Below are 21,051 nucleotides of genomic sequence, written 5' to 3' on the forward strand. Positions count from 1 at the left end.
TAAATATTGCCCTAATTTCTGCAGTTTTGGCTAATAGCGGCCAAAATATCAGGCGCGTAGCAGACGCTCGCCGCTTTGGCGCGGCTTCCGCCGCGGAGAAAGTCCACGGGTCCGGCACAGCAGCGCCGCGGCGCGGGAGTTCACCGCAAAAGGCCCCTCGCTCCTCCCATGTATTCGCGCGTCGCTTTGGACACTTCCCCTATTCTAGGTCACCATGAGGTCACTCTAGAAGCACTAGCGTGGCACTGTGGTGGAAGACCCGACTGCCACGCAGAGGGCGCGGGTTGAAATGCCATCCGATCCTAGAAAATTGTTTCTCATTTATTTTTTTATATCACGCGATAGCGGTCACGGACACCGGCGGCGGTGGACAACTATGGCACCAAAATCAGCCGTTATGATCTCATAACAGCTTTCGCTGTAACAAACTTCAGCGCCGACAATGCCCTCTCTACGCTGGCCTGCGTGACAGGCGCGCAAAAATCCACTTGCGTCAACATAAACATCTCTGGTGGCCACTGTTTTCGGTTTTCGCACAAGTTCAACATATCTTTGCTTTGGAATTCCTGCCTGAGGTACGCGCTAATACCGTACCCTGAGATATGCTCATATTGCACGAGCTCAGTTGCCCCGGATTGCGAAGTTTTCTCGTGAACCGAAAAACGATTGAAAAAATTTCGTTTTCACTCCGGAACGAAATAATAGATAAAGTTTCGGTTACGTTTTCGTTCCAGTCCAAAATATCGTTTTTTTCGTTTTTCGTTTTCGGTTTTCGTTCCGTTCCGACACCCTGGCTGTGACTGTGCTGCGCTTTCCCTGCAGGCCTGACGTTTTTTGCTGTCACCATCATGTTCCGTATAAAGACCAAATCGATGACTTCGCCCCGCGCGTCGCATGTTCTATGTGCGAGCGCAAGCTTTCGAAGGCTGCAGACGGGTGCCGCTCAAGTAGAAATGAAGCGCGTCGGCCGGCGTTTTGCTGAGTTATGCGAGAGCAGATCCTAAAAGTGTTAGCTTCCATCCTTACTTCGTATAAAGTTCCAATTTGTTTAATCACATTCATTGCTTCACCCTTGCGGAGAAACTATGACTCTTTTTGATGTGTTTTCTGCATTGACCAGCAACCTCCGCCATGGACGTAGCCAAGGGGGGGGGGGGGTTGGGGGGGTTCAAACCCCCCTCAAATTTTGAAGTTTGCTTGCGTATATACACACGCACGAACATACATAAAGTATGGTTGAAGCCCCCCCCCCCTCCCCGCGAAAAATATTTCTGGATACGCCCCTGGCCTCCGAATATGCCGAACAGCCTGATTGGCTGGACTTTTGATTAAAGAGTTCTACCGAAAGTAACATGTTTCTTGTAATAATGGCCACGATGCTTTATTTTAAGGCGAAAGACCCAAAATGCTTACGGTCAAAAAAGCCGGCATCGGCGGTGTGAACACGAATGGCACCCAAAGTCACATGTAGCTCATACCTGCATACCCCTGGTGAGGAATGAAGGTATATATAGGTGAACCAGGAATGAATTACGGTAAATCAAGGTGGTGAGGACATGCAAAGTGATTAGAGTGATAACTAAGTGCGCAAGGTGACTCAAATGTGAGTCAAAGTAAATTAACGGGAATATGGGTGAATTTGGGTGAAATAAACTTGAATCACATGTGTAATAAAGTGAATGGAAGGTGAATCAAACGTGAATTAACGTTGTATCAAGCGTGAAAGGACAGGATTTCTCCTGTGCTATTCTTAGCGTTACCTAAAGGGGCTGTCAATTTCATTCGTGATTTTGACACAAGCTCATAAATGACAGACAAGTTTAACGACCGAATTGGAGTGACCTAGAATAGGGGGAGTGTCCAAAGCGCCGGCTCCCGCGTGGGCCTTTTGCGGTGAACTCCCGCGCCGCGCCGCTGCTGCGCCGGACCCGTGGGCTTTCCGCTCTCGGGAAGCGCGCGGAAAGCGAAGGGCGTCTGCTACGCGCTGTAGTTTTCTGCGCCGAGTTTCCACACAGGGCATTTGAAATCTACTTAACCTTTATAATGCGGTGCGGAATGGTGCTTATCTATCATTAAGCATTGTGTTAATGCTGGGGCAACAACAGAATGGAAAAAATCATGTGTCAAGCGGCGTCAGCGTGGCCTAGTTCCTGTCACAGAGTCCGAGAACGTTGGTGTGTGCGTAAAAACGAGCAAAACGAACACGCACAAGCAAAGAACGAAAAAAAAAAAACTTATTCACACGAGTAATCGGGCAATAGCATCACGCATGCAAGAATTAAGAGTAATAAAAAAAGCCAATTACCTGCGCAGTCAGTTGAAATACTTACGCGCAGTTGACCGCTTCACACTACGAGCTTTTCGAAAAACCAAAAAGACGCGTGCCATCAAGGAAAAAAGTAAGGACAGGACAGAAAGGACGCCCTTTCTGTCCTGTCCTTACTTTTTTCCTTGATGGTACGCGTCTTTTTGGTTTTTCAGTAAGCATGTACCAACTAGCCCAACAAAAAGTTCTATTAAGTTACGAGCTTTTCACTCAGGGTCGCCAGTGGTTTGCTAGCCATCTGCACACCGCTTTATTCGACAATTAATTAGCCTCCACTGGCACTCAGAGCACACCGGGAAAGGGAAACAAAAAAAAAAGAGTAGAGACGGCCATATGACCGCAACGCTGTTGGCTTATTGGTGCTTCTGAGCTAGCGCACAACAAGGCTCACCGTGCGCAAACACTTTTGCCCGCAGACGCGTGTAATCAAAAGACAAAAGACGCGAGCACGCCTCTTTTGTTCCGCAGGCGCGTGTAATCAGATGCTCTGAGCTGAGAATCACGTTTGTTTTCGGGCGATCGCTTGTTACATGAAGTGACGCATACACGATGTTGCACTGTTATCGTTTCATTTACTTTGGTTTGTCCTGTTTTTTTTAAGGCCAAAGCCTTAGATGCCTCATCAAACACGAAAATTGACCGTCGGCGTCCCACGTCGCCAACACGAATGATGCGCGAAATCATCACGCGATGACGTCACCATGACGTCACAGATTGACAAAACCGCCATTTAACGTGACGTCTCAGGATGACGCCAGCACATGACATGGTCGCTTTGCATTGCCTCCGTGATTAGTCGCCGATCACGGAGGCAATGTAAAAGCAGGCAAGGTGCAGAAAGCTTGCAATGCCTTCGATCCTGTGGGCACTCTGAAACCATGTTATGTGCAGAAAGCTTCGGGAGAGGGAGGATCAATGCACTGACTGAAGAAACAGAAGAAGATAGCATTTGTTTTCGAGACGTCTCAGGCGAATGCGTAAAAGGGACCCTGCTTTGTTTTCATGTATTTTGGCATACATTTTACCTAGACGGTCAGTTGTTCAAAATGTATGAGTAAGTCTTACGTGTTGACATCGATATTAGTGACGACCACGTTTTTATCACCAGACGGAGACAAATCGCCAGACCACACATCGCCAGAATTATTTCTGGTCGGAGAAAACGGGGTTGCGCGCCACACGCCATATTATTATTATTGTTAGTCGTTACGCAAATGGCAAGCATGTCAAGTTAGTGATGTCATGACCTATCGGTCATGTTGGGCATACATTAAAGCCCCTCCATGCAAATTTTCGTGTATATCAAGTGAATGAGACGCGAGTTACGCGTGTAATTTTGTGCTTTCGGTACCGCGGCCACGCCGATGGACACATTCGGCTTCGCATGAAAAGGCTTGAAACAACAGAGCGCGGGAGGCAGCCTTGTAAAACAAATCGAACGCACAAAATAAAAGAAAGGATATCAAGGGTGCAAACGCGTTAGCAAGGGCCACCCATTTACTACGTGCATATCTGCTACGTTCTCTTGGTTATTAAAGACGATAGTCTTTATTGGGGAACTTAAACGCAGAAATTTTGGTCTGTCTTTCTGTCTGTCTGTCTGTCTGTCTTTCTGTTTGTCGGCACGTCCCTCGATTCAGCCACTCGGCCAAAGTTGAACCACTTGCCCAAGGGCCAGCCGTCTTGAACTGGCACGGCTGTTCATACTTGTGAACGTTGTCGATCAAAAAGTAAATATCATGCATATCTGAGGTGCAACATCACTAGGTAAGTATTAGGTGGCGTGTTCCTTTAATAGAAAATGCATACATACGTAATTTTAAGGACCCTAGTTTCTTAAGCTGCGCTGAAAATGCATAAGAATGGAAGCTTGAGCGAGTTGGTATGCGTTCATCTTTGTTGAAACAGCGCTCACTAGACGACGACGAAGTAAAAGAAGGCACAGGACAGGCAGCGCCTGTCCTGTGCCTTCTTTTACTTCGTCGTCGTCTAGTGAGCGCTGTTTCAACAAAGCTGAAAATGTGACTGCGCTGAAATTTGCCTTCCTCCGTGCCCTTCGCACGAGCTCATTGTTGTGTTTCGGTTTCGGTTCTGTATTGCACTGTACGAATGCCATGGGTTGGTGTTGAAAAACGTTAGTTTTGAGAAGGCCAAGAAGGTGAAAAAAAAATATTTAAAAAATGAAAAAGCAGCGTTGTGGGCGGCCTTCAGGCTGCCGGTTGTGGGCGCCGCTCTGGCGTTCCTGTTTTACCCAGGCGACGTGTAAATAAAAGCGTGTGTGGAGAGTACTCGTTGAGTGCGGACGTTTCTCTGCTTCAGCGCTTCGCGCCAAACCGCGTTTTCGGGCTGGCTGGCGTCCCCGCCGGTCGCGTTGGTCACCGCCGGTCTTCGCCTGCTGCTGCGCCGGGACTACCAGCACGCAACACAGCACTCATGTTTCCCGACGTATTGCCAGATGGCGTCCATATCTCACACAGCGCCTCTTCTATCGTCTTTACACGACATTTGCAGCGAAGCACGCAGATACGCGGCCAATTTTTTCCATTTTATTCTCTCCTGCAGCAAGTTTACGTTCGTCATTCCACACCAAAGTAAATTAAGCGCCTTCTCTCACGATGAAGTGCGCGCTGAATGCGGTCCTCAAACAGCTGCGTAAGTGTACACCACTGAGGTGACGAACCAGCTGAAAGGAGATATACAAAATCCCCGTTTCTCAACGTCCAAACGCATTCTCTGTGCGATGAGTCGCTGCAGTATTATGTTGCAGTGGCGCAGTATTAAATATTGCACGAATTCCCGCAATTTTAGCTAACAGCGGCCAAAATATCAGGCGCGGAGCAGACGCTCGCCGCTTTGGCACGGCTTCCGCCGCGGAGAAAGTCCACGGGTCCGGCACGGCAGCGCCGTGGCGCGGGAGTTCACCGCAAAAGGCCCTCGCTCCTCCCATGTATTTGCGCGGCGCTTTGGACACTCCCTCTATTCTAGGTCACTCGCCTTACGCGAGCGTCTAAAAAGCGTACAGAATCCTTTTGTGTTTGTCAGCTAGGTACCTAGGAAGAGAATCTCAGGGATTTTCGATGGTGGCGCCGTCACTTCTTGGCGGAGCTTTTTGGAAAGCCGCTTCCCCCGACCGGTGTCGGCTGTGTTCTACGTGCGCACGGTATCGCGCGTTCGTCTCTCGTCTCTGTACCGACGACAATGACCGCGTGTCGTGCAGCTTTCGTTTCGACAGCGTAGTCCGTGAACCGGTGTCCCGTAGCGACTTTGTCGTGACCGCCTTTGCTTGATTGACGGACGTCGAGGGCGAAGCAGAGCGAAGATGCTGCAATGCGCTGCTTTGCCACAACAAGTAAGTAGCGATCTCTGTTCGAGTTTTGCTCCGCTAGTCTCTGTCGCGAGTAATAGCCACAAGTGCCGGCGTACCGGTTACATATCAAAGTGTGATAGTATAGCTATGCTGCCGTTCTTACGTTGTGGGTTCGGAGCGTGATAAACATTTCGAACTGCGGCACAAGAGGCTCATCCGCGATCGCTGCGCGAGCAGAAAATAATTTGCTGCGAAAGAACCGATCGTGTGTTTCATGCACTACAGTCGCTACAGTTGGACATGGTTAATTTGCACCAACTCGTCCAATGTTCGGCTTTGCGTAAGTGATAACTGCTACTGATATCTCAACTAGTAGTAAGGGCATTCACTTGTCGTTAATCCTAGGCAAGTTCTTAGATTCTTTGTACTGCGGTAATGAATAATCCTGTTTGGCGACTGGGACGTTTGAAAACCTGGTACTTATAAACAAGAAACAGCTAAAGAAGCGACTTAGCATTTTATTCTAATGGTGCGCTGGGCGATGTTTCGTTAACTTCGCGATTACTTGTACTAGTTTTTTGTACCGAAACATGTCTTACAGTCTGAATCACACTTGTCCGGAGTGCCCAAGCGGTTCACTCGGCCGCCGTCTTTTGCAAAGGTACGCAGAGAGTGACGCCATACAAATACCACGGTCATACGGCAAGATGCAAACATTCGAATGTAACAGAGAGTTGGTAAAACACTAATGTTTTACTAGTACAAAAAAGGAAGACATGAAAGAAACTAAACTAGACATGTCAGCCTCATCATTGTACAAAATATTCACGAAGGTAATTTCGAATAGGATAAGAGCCAAGTACACTTGACTTTGAAGGGACCCTGAAACTGTTTCTGAAATTTTGTAAGAATTTAGGCTTCATCATCATCAAATCATTCGCACCATGAATTAAGTCACGCACTGCGTATCCAGGCAGCTGCAAGCAATTATAGTGACACACTCCTCAACCCTGCTTTGCCTCCTCAACTTGTCAAAACAGCCAACCGTCGCTGGCGACTGCAGCGCACTCGACAGGTCAAGCTCCATTGAGCGTGTGCCGTCAGGCAACAGAGACCAAGTGTGTGGAGTGGTTGAGATCTGCTCCAAAAGCATGCAGACAAACAAACAAAAAGTATATGAGTGCGATCGCTGATCAGCCTCAACTCGGGCAAAGTGGTTGTGTCTTCAGGGGTGAAGCTAGAGCCGCAGACACGTGGATCCTGCAGGCATTGGGTGGATAACAAACAAAATATCTTGCTGGGCTAGTTGGTTCATAATCTTCAAAATTGGATAGCGCGAAATCGGACAGATGCACAGGACCTGTTCGATTTCGTGCTATCCAATTTTGAAGGTTGAGTGGATAGCGAGAGCCCGATGCTCACTGCAGTGATGAGCTGAAGCAACTCTGCTCACCAGATGCCTTACGAGCTTTACAAGTCACCACTTGCTATATTTGTGGCACACAACTCAGCTAGGGCATCAATGGTGTCAGAGAAAAAAAATTTTGTGATAAACGCTGTCACGCAGCCCATGTCAACACAGAATGCTCGCTGCCAACCGAAAGTTCCGTGACTATACTGTTGCAAGTTACAGCTGTTGTAATGCTTATGTTACAGTTGTTCCAGGACCAGCAGCAGTAACACGTTGCATTATAGACTGCTGCGTGTAATCTCCATAAGCAGTATTTTCATTCCGTATGTTTAGGTGGCAAACTTCTTTTAGCAACTTCACCATTGTGTTCCTAGCAGAGATATTCCACGATATCAGCTGACAGTCACACAACAAATATGAAGCTGTACGCTGACATAATCACCTTACACGTATACCACAGTGACTTGGAAATGTTTGCCTTTGTAAACTTTTCCAAATCTTTTTTTTTAGATGCAAGCAGTTTATTACCAGCATGAGAATAAGTAAAGTGTTAATAGTGACTCCATTCCGTTCAGGTGGTTGAGTTTCTTGAGCAGGTGACTTGACGAGGGTGCTTTTGCCGAATTTTGTTTACTAAAGGACAGCTGCCGGCAGGGCACCTGTTTCATAGTCCCCCTCAGGAATGAAAAAATCCTCACCATTATTTGAATGTTTGTTTATTTCTTGCAATGTTTAAAATACCACTGGCGTAAGCAGCCAGTGTGCCCTGCAAACTTGTCATTGACGTCGACTATACTCGTAGAACAGGTGAATTATCAGTGAGCCTGAGCAGCCACTAAATGCATGATACTGATTATGAGGTCACAAGTTGTCACTAATTTGGGCATTTGCGCTTACTTTGAAACCATATTAAAATGTGTTTAAGACTACGTTCACCAGTAATACATGGATTGAGGTGCCTATATGTGCGGGAGAATGTAACACAAAAGATTTTGGCTTTGAAGTTGCGTTGTCAGGGGACCTTTAAGTGGCACAATCAATCAATGCACAGGCCTTGTTGAGAAAACAAATGTATTTGCTTGCTTCAGCATTCTGCACATTACAAAAGTGGCTGGCTGTAAACATCTGCAGCCCCACCGCTGTGGGGCATCCGTTGTTCTCCAATAAACCCTATTACACTACTACGTATGGCAATTGTCACTGAAAGCCACGTGCATAAAAATGAATGTTAAAGATTTGCTAAAAACTGCGCATAACAAGCTGCTGCCCAACATCAACATGCACTTTGTGCCCAAGCATGCTGCTATTGTCAAATTTGACGCAAAACATGATTTTAATTCATGACCTTGAGAAATAGTTGGAATGCTTATTCTGATTATGGACTGAAATGTTGCTAATCTTGGAAGTTATTTGTTCTTGGACACATTGCACACTTGGTTCAGTGAATATGCTTGGTCAATATGTTTTAGAGTCTGGGCATGCACTCTGAATAATGTCTTTCAATAGAGAAACCAAAGCAAATTTTCACATTGTGCTTTTTATTGGCATTTCAGGAGCAACACAGTAGGATGACTAAAGGACGTAACACTTCTGGACGGGAATTATATGTCGAAGAACTGTTTTGAAATGTACAATAACGAAGATATTGGCATTCTCCTTGCACCATCATCTGCGAGCTGCAAAGGTGAACACACTCTCATGTTAACAGGGCCACGTGCATGCACTGGTACAAGGTTGTTCAGATGTGCTAGACAGAACAAAACACAATCTTAAGTCTTCATGCACCAACCACAGAAAATGAGGGCCGAACATCAGCTCCACAAGTGAAAGCAGGTTTCTAGCAGCCTCATATCAACAGTCACTCTGTTTAACTCGATCATAATTGCTCATTCCTCTGCTGTATAGACCGTTTTCATAGCGCCCTTCACGCGAACAACTCCAAGCCACCATGTTTAGGGCGCCACAGCAGATGACACTGCGACTAGGTTGACTACCTACTGCGATTGCCGGTGCGCGGCGTTTCGTTAACATGGCAGTCAGCCCGCATGTTGTGAATTGTGCTGGAAATGTGTTGCTAAAGATGGTTGGAAGGTGCTGTTTTCCGTTGTGTCACCAACTAGGCTACCGCGACGAGAACGGAAAGGTATGTGCAACAGAGCGATGTAAGCAAACACACGTGTCACATATCTATGCACAGTGCATGTGTCAATGTCATTATAGTCGTGGAAATGCTAGGCCGTGCAGGCATGCTGTGGATTTTTATGTAAAATGCTCGTCCCTGCGATGGATGGCGCATAAAGCGCGTTGCAGTGGCTTCCGTACTTGACGTTGGCGACCTAGAATTCCGACATTGCCAGCTTTGCAGGAAAATGGGAAGTATGTTGCTGGCAGCGCGGTTCAGGGCCACGAAGCGTGCGGAATGAAACTCGCAGTCTTGTTGATGTAGCCGGTGGAGTCGGGACATGATAGCGCGGGCAGCAATGACGCCAAGCCACCGACATAATAAGTACATACAGTGTATTATGCCAAATGGAAGGCCGCTGCTGGCAGCCAAGTTGTTGTGGTACCTCAGCGGACCTGACTACACTCAGTTTCACACATCAAGCGCACCGCTGTTGAAGCTGTGCAAGTTGTTCGGTCAGCAAAATGTATAAATCCGCGTGTCCGCTTTCTTTAGTTTTCGCGGTTGTGAATGCTCGTGTGAGCCGAGCACGAGCGTGTGTGTGAGGCATCGCGACCGGCTACAAATGAAATACTGAAACAACGAAACGTCAGGTGATGTGAAACAGCACATTAAAAGCCGCATAACAGAGTTTGTTTATTTCTAATTAGGGCACAAATCATGTATTACTCAGCCTGAAAAAAATATCACAGTCTGGCGGTAAAGACATTGAACTATTTGTTAGCGCAAACACATTTTTGTTTTTCGAAGTATCGCTAGCCTCTACAGCGTTGCACTTGTTGTATGCGGGACAGAGTACGCGAAAGTGCTCGGCACTGGCCGCTTGAGACTTCCAGTCTCGCGCGTCCACCTCGTTTTGCAGGCCGGTCACCGTTGTGTTCTTCATAGGCGATGCTGCTACAGTTACATGGACGTAACTTTCCGTCAGCAGCTTTCAGCTCTGACGAGCGATATTCCTCGTTACCGGCTACTGAATTCCGAGTTGGAGGGGTTATGCGTCCGCCTCGGCGCAGCAGCCGCGTCAAATCGTTCGTCCACCCGGTCGACGGGTCACTCATTACAACGTCGAAGTCAGTTGCACGACCTTTTCAACGCAAGGCACGAGCGGATTCATTCGCAGAGATTTCGGAGGCGGTTTCACTCGGACTCAGACTCACTAAAATTTTCCTCAGCTGCACTGACTCGGACATAATCTTGCCAAAATATGAGGGTGCTCTGTCAAATAAGGTTCCCAAGGTGCTGCAGTCACAAACACACTGCTGCGCTGGATTCAGCGTCTCTGTCACGCAGCGTGGTTTCCCTCTCGTAGTCTCCGCTTCCGGCGAGCTGTCTGCGACACTCAGGCTTGGCAGCCATTAGAAATGGAGCTCCCACTCGCTTCTTCTGTCAGGTGCGAATTACGCTCTGCGATTCGTTTTTTGTGTGCAAAAAACACTGCGCCGGTGGACATTCATTCCCAATTGTCTACGGAAAAGTGTATGAGCTTTCAACATGTGTGCAAATGGTGCGGAAAATTCAAAGACGGACGTGCAGATGTCCATGACGAACAGCGTTCTGGACGCCCATCGGTTTCGGACGAAACAATTGCGAAAGTGGAAGAAACAATGCTGAAAGATCGAAGGGTGACGGTTCGGGAGCTCTGCGAGATGATCCCCGATGTCAGCAAGACCTGCATTGACAAAATTTTGACAGACCATTTAAGGTATGCAGAGGTTTCTGCAAGGTAGGTCCAGGGAATGCTTACAGAAAACCATAAATGGAGACGTGTTGAAGCAGCCTGCGAATTTCTTCAGGCCTACGAAACCGATGGCGAGAAATTCTTGGACTTCATTGTCACTGGGGTCGTGTAGTGGACCTGGGTCCACTACACGACACCAGTGGAAACATCCAGAGTCGCCGAAGCCGCGAGAGTTCAAACCGGCAAAGTGATGGCGAGTGTTTTTTGGGACAGGAGGGATTATTGTTGTGCGAATTCATGCCCGCTGGTACAACAATCAATGCGAACCGCTACTGTGAGACGCTGGAGAACCTTCGCCGCGCGATTCAAAACAAGAGGAGAGGCGTACTCACGAAGGGAGTGCGTTTCCATCAGGACAACGCTCGTCCGCACATTGCCTGTGTAACGATTGATCTCATCAACAAATGTGGATGGGATACTGTCACTCACCCGCCCTACAGCCCAGACTTAGCCCCAAGTGACTACCATCTCTTCCCAGAATTGAAGAAATACCTGGATGTGATTCATTTCAGAACCGAAGAGGAGCTTAAAGAAGAGGTTTTAAGCTATCTACGTGGCATGGCAGTAGAGTTCTACGATGTAGGCATAAATAAGATGGTACACCACATGCAAAAATGCATTGATCTCCACGGTGATTATGTTGAAAAATAGGGGAAAGTCTAAGCTTTCCAAACATGTATTATTTAATGCCAATAAGCATGTTTTTTATTGTGAAAAATTACTGCGAACCTTACTTTACGGACAGCCCTTGTATTACGCAGCCAGACTCTCCAAGTGAGTCGACTCATGAGTGAGTTTGCCAACCTATGGCAGTGTGAGATCATGTACCATTTTTAAGTTTCACAATCCAACCTTCACTCAGCTTTTTACCCGGTGGACACGTGTGAAAGCTGGCACTGGGCTCCGGTGCGTGTATCCTGCACTGTGGCACCGAGTACTGGCCTATCATATAAGAACCCTTCAAAGACAGGGATTACATATTGCTTCTTAACACCTATAGCGCACAGAAAAGACAGGAACACAGAAGTACGACGCAGACGCAGCGCTATGTCTGCTAGCGCTGTGTCCGCGCCATAACTCTGTGTTCCTGTCCTTTCTGTGCGCTATAGGTGTTAAGATGGAATACCAACATGCCCAAGCTCACGTTTTCATATTTCTGTGCTTTCAAGTGTTGTCAAGTGCTCATCCGAAACGGGAGAACTCCTCATTTAATCAAAATTACAGCACAGGTGGTATTCTAAAATTTTGTTTTCAGCACATGTAGGTGCTCCCTAAGCAGACAACGCTGCTGCTGATCCTGCCTATCTGTCACGCTGACGGTGGCGCCAGCTTTTCAAGTGGTGGGCTTCGTGCCCAATAGTATGGGAAAGGGAAGGGAAACAGAAGTGAGTGTGAGGAGGAGGGGAGATGGGGAAGCATAGCATATTCTTATATAGTACATTATAGCAAGGGGTGGAAAGGGAAAAGAGGGTGAGGAGGAGGGGAACACCACTAGCTTTGTTTCCTCAGGCTTTGTGCCATAGTGCGTAGCTGCCCCCAGTTTTTTTTTTTTCTCATCACTAACTGCCACATTCAAGAACCAACTTTATACTTAGCTTTTGACTTAAGAGTGTAACCGGCCCTTAACACCTTTTAAGAATGAGCCTTGCACTTAAGTGCAGCATTTGTTGGCACGCACTTCAGCACCGTAATTGTAAGGTGGCACCGTCCTTTTAGATATTTATCACTCTATAACTTTTTTTTTTACAGGCTCTCCACCTAAAGTATGACAAGGAAGCAGTAGACTCATCATTCACGATGCTTATTTTATGTGCTTCCAAGGGATGCGGCCAAAGGATGACCTGCGGAATATTTGTGCGCTCGATCGGCGCCGCAATCTCCCGAGCAAAGTTCACCTTTGCTGAAGATCCAAGCATAAGAAACTGAAGCAGCAGACGGCTTCAAGCCATGATCTGTGCGAATCACCTTTATGGGAGCTGCAAAAAAGAATAAAAAGTGTATCCCCAGTGTTTATGTACTTTTATTATACTGTAACAGTATATTTCTGAACAAACCATCTGAAACATGGTGGATCGGTAGCACTGCAGAAAGCCGATGAATGCTTGTGAAAACATGGAAATACACAAAGCAGCATACGATCTTACCACTCGTGTGGCCGCTGCATCTTTCCTTTGCCCCAAGGAAGCACGCAGCACAGTGAAGCGGACTTACGAGCTGACGTCCAAGGACGCGGCAGATGCTCAACATAAATTTTCTCACTTAAAACAAAAATCACTATAATTAAACTTTCCAATCAAGTGCAAGCACCCAATTTTAATTTGACTGCATCACCAAAGTGCATGTGCCTGAACACGAGTCATTTATTTATTTAACTTACTCTCAATGCCAGTGTTACAGAGGAGAGTTGTTAATACATGTACATTACACAATGTTATGCATGGCAGCTTGAAAAGATTAATGGTCTCGGTTATTGGCGACAAAGGCGAGGAGGTGGTTCTATTCAAATGCTGTCTTTGGCAGAATTGAATTGAGAAAAAAAAAAGGTTTGTCTGGCAATTTGGCACTTGGACTTTGATGTGGTATATTCGCATTTGTGTGTATATGGGTGGTGCGACACCCCCACTTATACATTTTTCTATGTTTTCACTCCTTATTCTTTGAAACTTCTCGGTGATTGATCTCCATACTTTTTTTGACACACTGGCAACTATCTGGCTTATGGTGTTATTGTATTGTGTTGATATACTTTGTAGAATTTTTTAAAAATTGTCAGAATGGACGCAGACTCGCCGTTTTGCTTCACCACAAAACATATCGCGAGAGAGAATAGCGGACGACAATGAGAGGCAACAAGAAAGCACCATTCCTTTTCTAGCAACCACTATGGCAACGTTCACATCCCTCCTAAGGACAGAGAAAAAAATTTTCTTGCAATGATTCTGTCATGAAAGAGGTCGAATATTGCACTAAAAAGCTTGCCCACAATTTCTTAGAACAGAATCTTGAGAAGTATGAGTGCGATGTCGGGGACGTTTGGCATGGAAGGACCCCATCAAAGAGACGCGCCTCGGTGGTGTGGTTATGGTGCTCGACTGCTTACCCAAAGGGCGTGGGATCGAATCCCGGCCACGGCGGCCGCATTTAATTTATAAAGGATGAGCGATAGAACTTAATGATACCCTGAACGATAGACGATTCTGTACAAATGCTGTGTTGCCAGTTCCATGTGACAGCAGGTTGTCTAAATCGTCTTTATACTTTAAATATTGCAATCTATGCACACTGCTCTGAAGCCCATATTTCTGCCCACCTTTTCTTGGGGAGCAATTTCACTCGTACAAACAATCTCATTTGTTTCCACGTGGTGTCAGTTTGTGACCACGCGGAAGAAAGAATGCGTTATAGTTTTAAAAATCCGGACAGAAAATTGCGCTAGATCGTCGGAATCGATCGAGAACTGAGGACATGTGTAGAACGAGAACAGAAAACATGCGTCGTCTAGTTCTCTAAAGTCCGTGTATGCGCAGCTCACGTTCTTCCCCATTAAAGACGCAGGCTTTGGTCGCTATAGTTAACGCGATAATAAAGCAGAAAAGCGTTATTCCCAAATGCAAGGAGAGCGGTAGCCGTAGAAGCACTACATATTCGCGTTACCACGCGGGCCGCGCAAGCTTGTGCAGGATGCAGTGGCGTTTTGCTTACCTGCTGACGACCAGTAGCCAAATTGTCGCGTATCAAATATTGATGCTCGATGTTCCGGATGGTACTAGATATGATCACCACGTATAAATCCATATAGATTTCACAATGTCACGGAGAACAGCGCAGAAGTTTGGAAGTTGAAAGCACGCGTTGGAGCCAGAAAGGTAAACAGGAAGTCGCCATGACACTTGCTGCAGGAAACAGGTGGCGCTTTGCGCAGTCAGAAACCGAAACCGAAATCGCCTTCAATCGAGCCGTCATTTGCGGGCGCCAATGCATAAAATAGAAAACTTTTTCTTCATGGGAAAAATTTATTACTGTGTAACATACCTCTGGGCTATTTGGCTGAGCTAAAGGTGTGGAACAAAGATCAGTCTCGAGCTTTTCCACTCTCGCTGAGGCTTCGTAACATTTTGATCTGCAGAAACCAGCCGCAGATTTAAAAAATAATAATAAAATCGATTAGTGACGTCATGCTGACTGACCGGTAGTGGGGTTCGGCGCGAAGTTCAAAAGTTTGATTTTGAACTTTTTCTTTTTCATTAATCAACTTGCGACTGCGAAAACAAAGATAAAAGGTCCCACTCTTAAGATCCCACTTGTGAAAGGTCCCACTTGTGAAAGATTATGACAATTAAAACATTACAAGCTACTATGCTTCAGAAATAGCCCTAGCTTTCTGTGCCAAGTCTCACAATCACAAAGATTGGCTCTCAATGTATTATGGAGAAAGACACAATGAAGAAAAAAGGATGAGCCGCTGTCCCCATGGTGAAGCCCTCCATCGACATCTTCCTTTATTAGAACACACTGAATAGATCCTAATGATGACAGCACCACTCCTAGTCTTCTACACAGTTGTCAACACAAGATGTTGCTGTTGAGTGAGCACTTACTTGGTACGTTAAATGACATTTGAAGTCGGGATCATGGCGAAATCCAGTCTGGCTAGGAGGGTACATTTGAAATAAAAAAGAGACGCAGACCGGTCCAAACAAAATGTTTATGACGTTTCATCTTCTAAATAAAACAAACCACTTATGACGTATTCGTGAACAAGGCTTCCATTCTGGAAGTCCAAACGTCATAAACATTCTGTTTAGACTGGTTGGTGCCCCTTTTTGTTTCATAGTTAAATAAAATTTTAAGCTAATAATTGCAGAGTGTGAAGAGTGAAATTATTTCATTTGAGACAGTCAAGATTTCAGTCTTACTCAAGAAGAAGGAATGGAATGCACACACACACTGGGTGTCTGTGCTTGTTCTGCATACTTTTAGTTCCCTTTAAAGGGCCCCTGACACCAAAATCAAAACCTCGAGATGTTTGTGTTGTTTGATTGTCCTGCACACGTGGGCACTTCTGGCCGATTATTAGTGGCAAACGTTACCGTCAAGATATTTTAATTTGGTTTTAAAGTAAGTGAGAGTGCTCATCCGAGTTGGCAACACTTCGCGACATATCCACTAATATGACGTAGATGAAGGCCCCATGTGACGTTCCACAAGAAAAGCCAGTACTGTTGACGTCGCAAAAGATGGACAGGTCACACACAATACCACAACTGGCACCCGACCAAGGCTATTGTTTCTCGTCCCTCTCCCTCAGTTGTCGGGCTGCTCACAGGTTGGTTTTGGCTGCTTAAGCCAGGAATGCTTTAAATTTTCCTGAGGGGACACGCACTTAACCGGCTTAACTCATACCGAAGCACCCACATCGTTTCATACTTTATCGCGCAGGGGGCCTCCGATTTGAAAACTGCGCTATCAATGTCACCAAACCTTTAGCACACAATGTCTTAGGTGCTTCCCCGCTGTGGGGCAGTAGTTTCTTATGACTTGAGGCGGGTGTTTCAAAATGAAGCTAAAAGTGGCCAGAATTACCGACACTAGCATTAATTATACGATATGTCAGAGCGCTTATGCCTCACTCAATTTCAGCATCGCCAGACACAAGGCTACAAGTTACAGTAAAAAAAAGTCACAAACTAAAATTTCACCTGTCAGGGGTCCTTTAACCTTTCACATCCTTTTATGCTGTTTCAACGCCGGTGCATTTCTCCTTCACACGCAGGGAGTGAGCATGCATACTTTGGTCATTGAAGCATAAATCAAAGAAAAGTAATACATAATAGAAAGAGAAGAGAGCTGGGCTGCTGGGAGAGAAGCATGAAGTCTACCTCCAAGCAACAACAAAGATTCATCTGTGTGTGTATGGCAGCTCGCATGAGATGACAAAAAGTACATGGTTTAAAAACTTTACTTTGAACTTTATGGCTAGTTTTTTGGCGGAGCCAGCATTCCAAGAGCTATGCTCATTGAGATGAGGAAGAGCAGCCTATGGCCAAGTGATGTCGGGCCACTTCTTGTGTCTTTTGAAATAGCTAAAAGCACCAGCAAAGCATACTTAAACGCAGCTCGTCAGCCCCTGCGTTCTCCATGGGGTCGGATCCCCTCCACAGGGGTTATGACTGTACTTGCAGCACGGGCACCTGCACAAATAAAGGTTGTATATTGCACACTATAGTACAGCTGAAAACCCTATTGCATTCATTTTCATAAATGTGAATCACAAAAACTGTTCATTAGTTTAAAGGGACACTAAAGAGAAACAATGAATCGGTTTAGATCGATAAATTGTGCTCTGAGAACTCTAATGTCATTAATTTCGCCATCATAGGTTTATTAATAGAGGAGAAAATCAAGTTCAAAGTTTCGTTTTTTAAATTTCGTGCCAAAATCTCCCCACGTGACGTAACGGATTTTAAAGTGTATTTATGGTATTTTGGTACCATTGGCTCAACAAAATTACCCCAGACTTGGTATGTTCAGTCTATGGCACCCTCAGAGGACAATGTACTTCATTTTTACCGATTAAGATCTACGTAGTCCCTAGTAGGCGCCGTCACGGCAAATGGTGCGGAAACTTCAAGGTGGCGTCACCACCCACATTTTGTTTTTGCGTGTTTTCTCACAACAAGCGTGGTGTTTTTGGTATTGCGAAAGAGTAGTTTACTAATATGAGAAAAATCGTTTTGCTCTTTAGTGTCCCTATAACTCTAGGCTGAGAAGGTAACAGGGTTTGTACAGGTTTCGATAGCCCAATTCCAAGGGACTTTAAAATCACTACTGAAGGTTTCTCAAGGATGTAAAGCAGCATCCCAAGTAGAAGCTTTTTGCAATAACAATGTTTCCAAATGAATATCGTTAGCTTTACAGATTAAGAATACAAAATTGTGTCTGGCTCACACACAGCACTTTATTAAAGCTTTGGCTGCATAAGGACAGTGGACATTGTTTGAGCTAGAAGATATATAGTTTCACTTTGTGTGCTACTTGCTTGACAGAGTTAAGATATAGAGGAGAAAAAAAAATTCTTCGAGCGTGCACTCTAACGCTTTAGCCCTAGAGCATTAGTTTGATGAGGCTGGCGCTCCACTGTGCCCATGCATGGAGCAATGGACTCAGCAGTCAGTAGCGTTCTTACGTACCGGATGGTGCTAGAGGCGGCGGTGGCTGGTTTTGTGGCACTAATAGTTTCCTTGCAACTTTCTGGCTTGGCCTGCTCGCACAATCACTTCGTTCGTTCTCCACGTATATGTTCGCCCGTCATTGCTTCACGTAATGGTCTTTCTGGCTTGCATCACCTGGACATAGGCGACAAGGGAGCCTCATGTCAGAGCCACCCTCACGTACTTTTCACCTGTGCAGCAATTAGATTAATCACGAGAGCAATGGCCTGGTAGCTTTTGGTTATTTTTATATGTTACAATTTTAGATTTCAAAGAGCCAAAAAATCCGCTTCTCGATTTTACAAACTTCCTGATTTAATGAAATAATTCAAGTGTCCTCATGGCTTCGTTAGATCGAGTTTTAACTGAATACCGTAAAATCCGGAGCAAGCACCACTCCCATAAAAACATAATCGGACAAGATTTGAAGGGGGGCCCTTGCTCGGTCACGGATCAAAATTCAATATGGAGGTAGAAGAGCCGCACGTGCTTCCAATGAAATGCGTTTTTGAATGAGCATGCATTCGCTGTCGTTATTAGCCCTTGTCAAGCGAATAAAAACACTGAATGAAGCAGTGTAAAGGGCGGCAGGCAGGGGGGATCACTGGCTCGGTCCCATCTGCAGATATTTCAAATATCCGAAAAAAAGGAGGGGGCGCTTGCTCGGGATTTTACGGTAGGTAGGCAGAAGAAATTTTTCAACATCAAGTATGGATGGTGAAGGTAAAACTTAATTACATTCTCAATAGGCCTTGGTTGTGCTTTGAGCCAAGTGTCGATAACACCATGTGTAGGCTAGTACCTTCGGACTATTATGAAAGGATGGTGCATTATGGACAGTACCGCTACTGCACCAGAGTGGCAGCTGCACCCTTGCATGTTGCTGTAATCCTATATTCGGGGGACACAGAAAGCATGTTTGCCATGTTGTTGTAGCATATAGCAGACAGCAGAGCAGTCTAGCCTACGACATGTTCATTCAATAAGCAAGTTTGACTGGTGTGAGTGACAAGCAATGTTACACAAGGGTCTTCCAGGAAGCGTAAGGCTGCTAGACTGTGCACCCATTGGCCTTTTGCAAAGTTGGTTGCTTGAGCTAACCTCATTCTTGCTGTTCATGCCTTAAATAAAGATGCATATATCCTGCTGTATATAGTCATACCTTTTTCATTTACATTGGTTTTTTATTGCAACTACTTTAAATGTATCACTCTCACAATCCTTATAAGCATTACATGGCGCATAATCTTACTGAAGGCCAGCTAAGCAGGCACATGAGATACGGTGTACAAAAAAGAGTGAACGCTTCTCGTCTTTCATTTTATATTTTCCGTCAGTACGCTTACAATTCAGCTTACAATTCGTAGAAGGCTCTTTACAAACCAACACTAAATGCGAGCGCACTAAACACGTTAAGTGCTGTCTGGTGAACTGTGGCACTTGTATCAAACTAGCGAACGAAGAGCGCCTGCTTCCTCTTGCAAGCAGTTGCAATCCCTTGGAAACATGGAGCGCGATGACACTTCATAATGCAAGCAAATCCGACATTCAAACCTGAACACTTGTGGCAATCAGGCTTCTTTTATGCGCGAAGGAACTGTTCCTATTAGTTGATGAGATAATAATAGTAGCAGTTATCAATTACGCAAAGCCGAACATTGGGCGAGTTGGTGCAAGTTAACCATGTCGAACTGTAGCGGCTGTAGTGCATGAAAACACACGATCGGTTCCTTCGCAGAAAACTTTTTTCTGCTCGCGCAGCGATCGCGGATGAGCCTCTTGTGCCGCAGTTCGAAATGTTTATCACGCTCCGTATCCACAACGTAAGAACGGCAGCATAGCTATATGATCACGCTCTCTGATATGTAAATGTAACGGGTACGCCGACATTTCAGACTAGCGGAGCACAACTCGAAATAACAGAGATCGCTACTTACTTGTCGTGGCAAGGCAGCGCATTGCAGCACCTTCGCTCTGTTTCGCCCTCGACGTCCGTCAATCAAGCAAAGGCAGTACTAGACGTTCTCTGAGGCAGTCACGACGAAGTCGCTACGGGACACCGGTTCACGGACTACGTTGTCCAGTGGTTGTCAAGACGAAAGCTGCATGTGCTGCATGAGTCGCGGTCATCGTCGTTGGCGCAGAGACAAGTGACGTACGCGCTCAGCCGACACCGACACCGGTCACACCGGTCGGCGCACGGCCGGGGTAGACGGCACGCGCGCGCGCGCGTGCGGTCTAGCCCGGCTAGAGTGTACTAGAAGGATCTGAGTGGGACGAACGGAGCGCTCTTGCCGAGGCGGCACTCGTTGACGGAATAGGGGGCGCTGCGGGCGAACTGGATTGGTCGCGACCACGGTGTAAGATATAGTGTACTAGAATAATTTCCTAGTGACGCGTCCAGGAGGCAGGGACAATAGGCCGGTTGAAGCAAACGCCAGTAGACGCCACTGGTGGCGTTGCTGCGCTATTTTCTAGTCGCGGAGCCAGTTCGCGCCGGTTTTGGCCGGTTCAGACGCGCTTTGCAGCTGCTTGCCTCGTGCGCGTCCCCTGCGACGCTACTTCCAACGTCGTAGTTCTTGTGAAAAAAAAAATGGTGGATGACTTTTAGGGGCGAAGCTCCTTAAGGCGGCACCCGTTCGTCCCTCGTAGTCGTCGTAGTAGTCGTAGTGCGTAACCAGTCTTACGGTTTGACCTCCAAGGTGGTGCCGGTGGGAGATATTTCCTGTGCGTTGTTGAACAATAAAAAATTCGCAGCGTGCGCGTTTACTAAAAGCCGAATTCTTCTGTCTCTCATTCCCCATTAGCAGCCATTGGCATGTTCCAGTAGGAAACGTTAGTAGAACTAGAAGTGTAAGTGTTAGCTAAAAGCCGAC

General features: G+C 46.2%; 2 long non-coding RNA genes across 2 annotated transcripts; one reads left to right on the forward strand and one right to left on the reverse strand.

Annotated features, from left to right (window-relative positions):
* Positions 1–5,487: 5,487 nt before the first annotated feature.
* On the forward strand, positions 5,488–12,853 carry LOC119393745 (uncharacterized). Its single transcript, XR_005183986.2, has 3 exons — positions 5,488–5,675; positions 8,598–8,728; positions 12,714–12,853. It is a non-coding gene; the product is annotated as an uncharacterized LOC119393745 (long non-coding RNA).
* Positions 12,854–16,905: 4,052 nt separating this feature from the next.
* LOC119393747 (uncharacterized) lies at positions 16,906–20,291 on the reverse strand. The gene is made up of 3 exons (XR_005183989.2): positions 20,113–20,291; positions 18,155–18,310; positions 16,906–17,155 (listed from the first exon to the last, which is right to left on the reverse strand). It is a non-coding gene; the product is annotated as an uncharacterized LOC119393747 (long non-coding RNA).
* Positions 20,292–21,051: the final 760 nt, after the last annotated feature.

The sequence above is a fragment of the Rhipicephalus sanguineus genome, chromosome 5, assembly GCF_013339695.2.
Source record: "Rhipicephalus sanguineus isolate Rsan-2018 chromosome 5, BIME_Rsan_1.4, whole genome shotgun sequence".
Classification (NCBI taxonomy): Eukaryota; Metazoa; Arthropoda; class Arachnida; order Ixodida; family Ixodidae; genus Rhipicephalus; species Rhipicephalus sanguineus.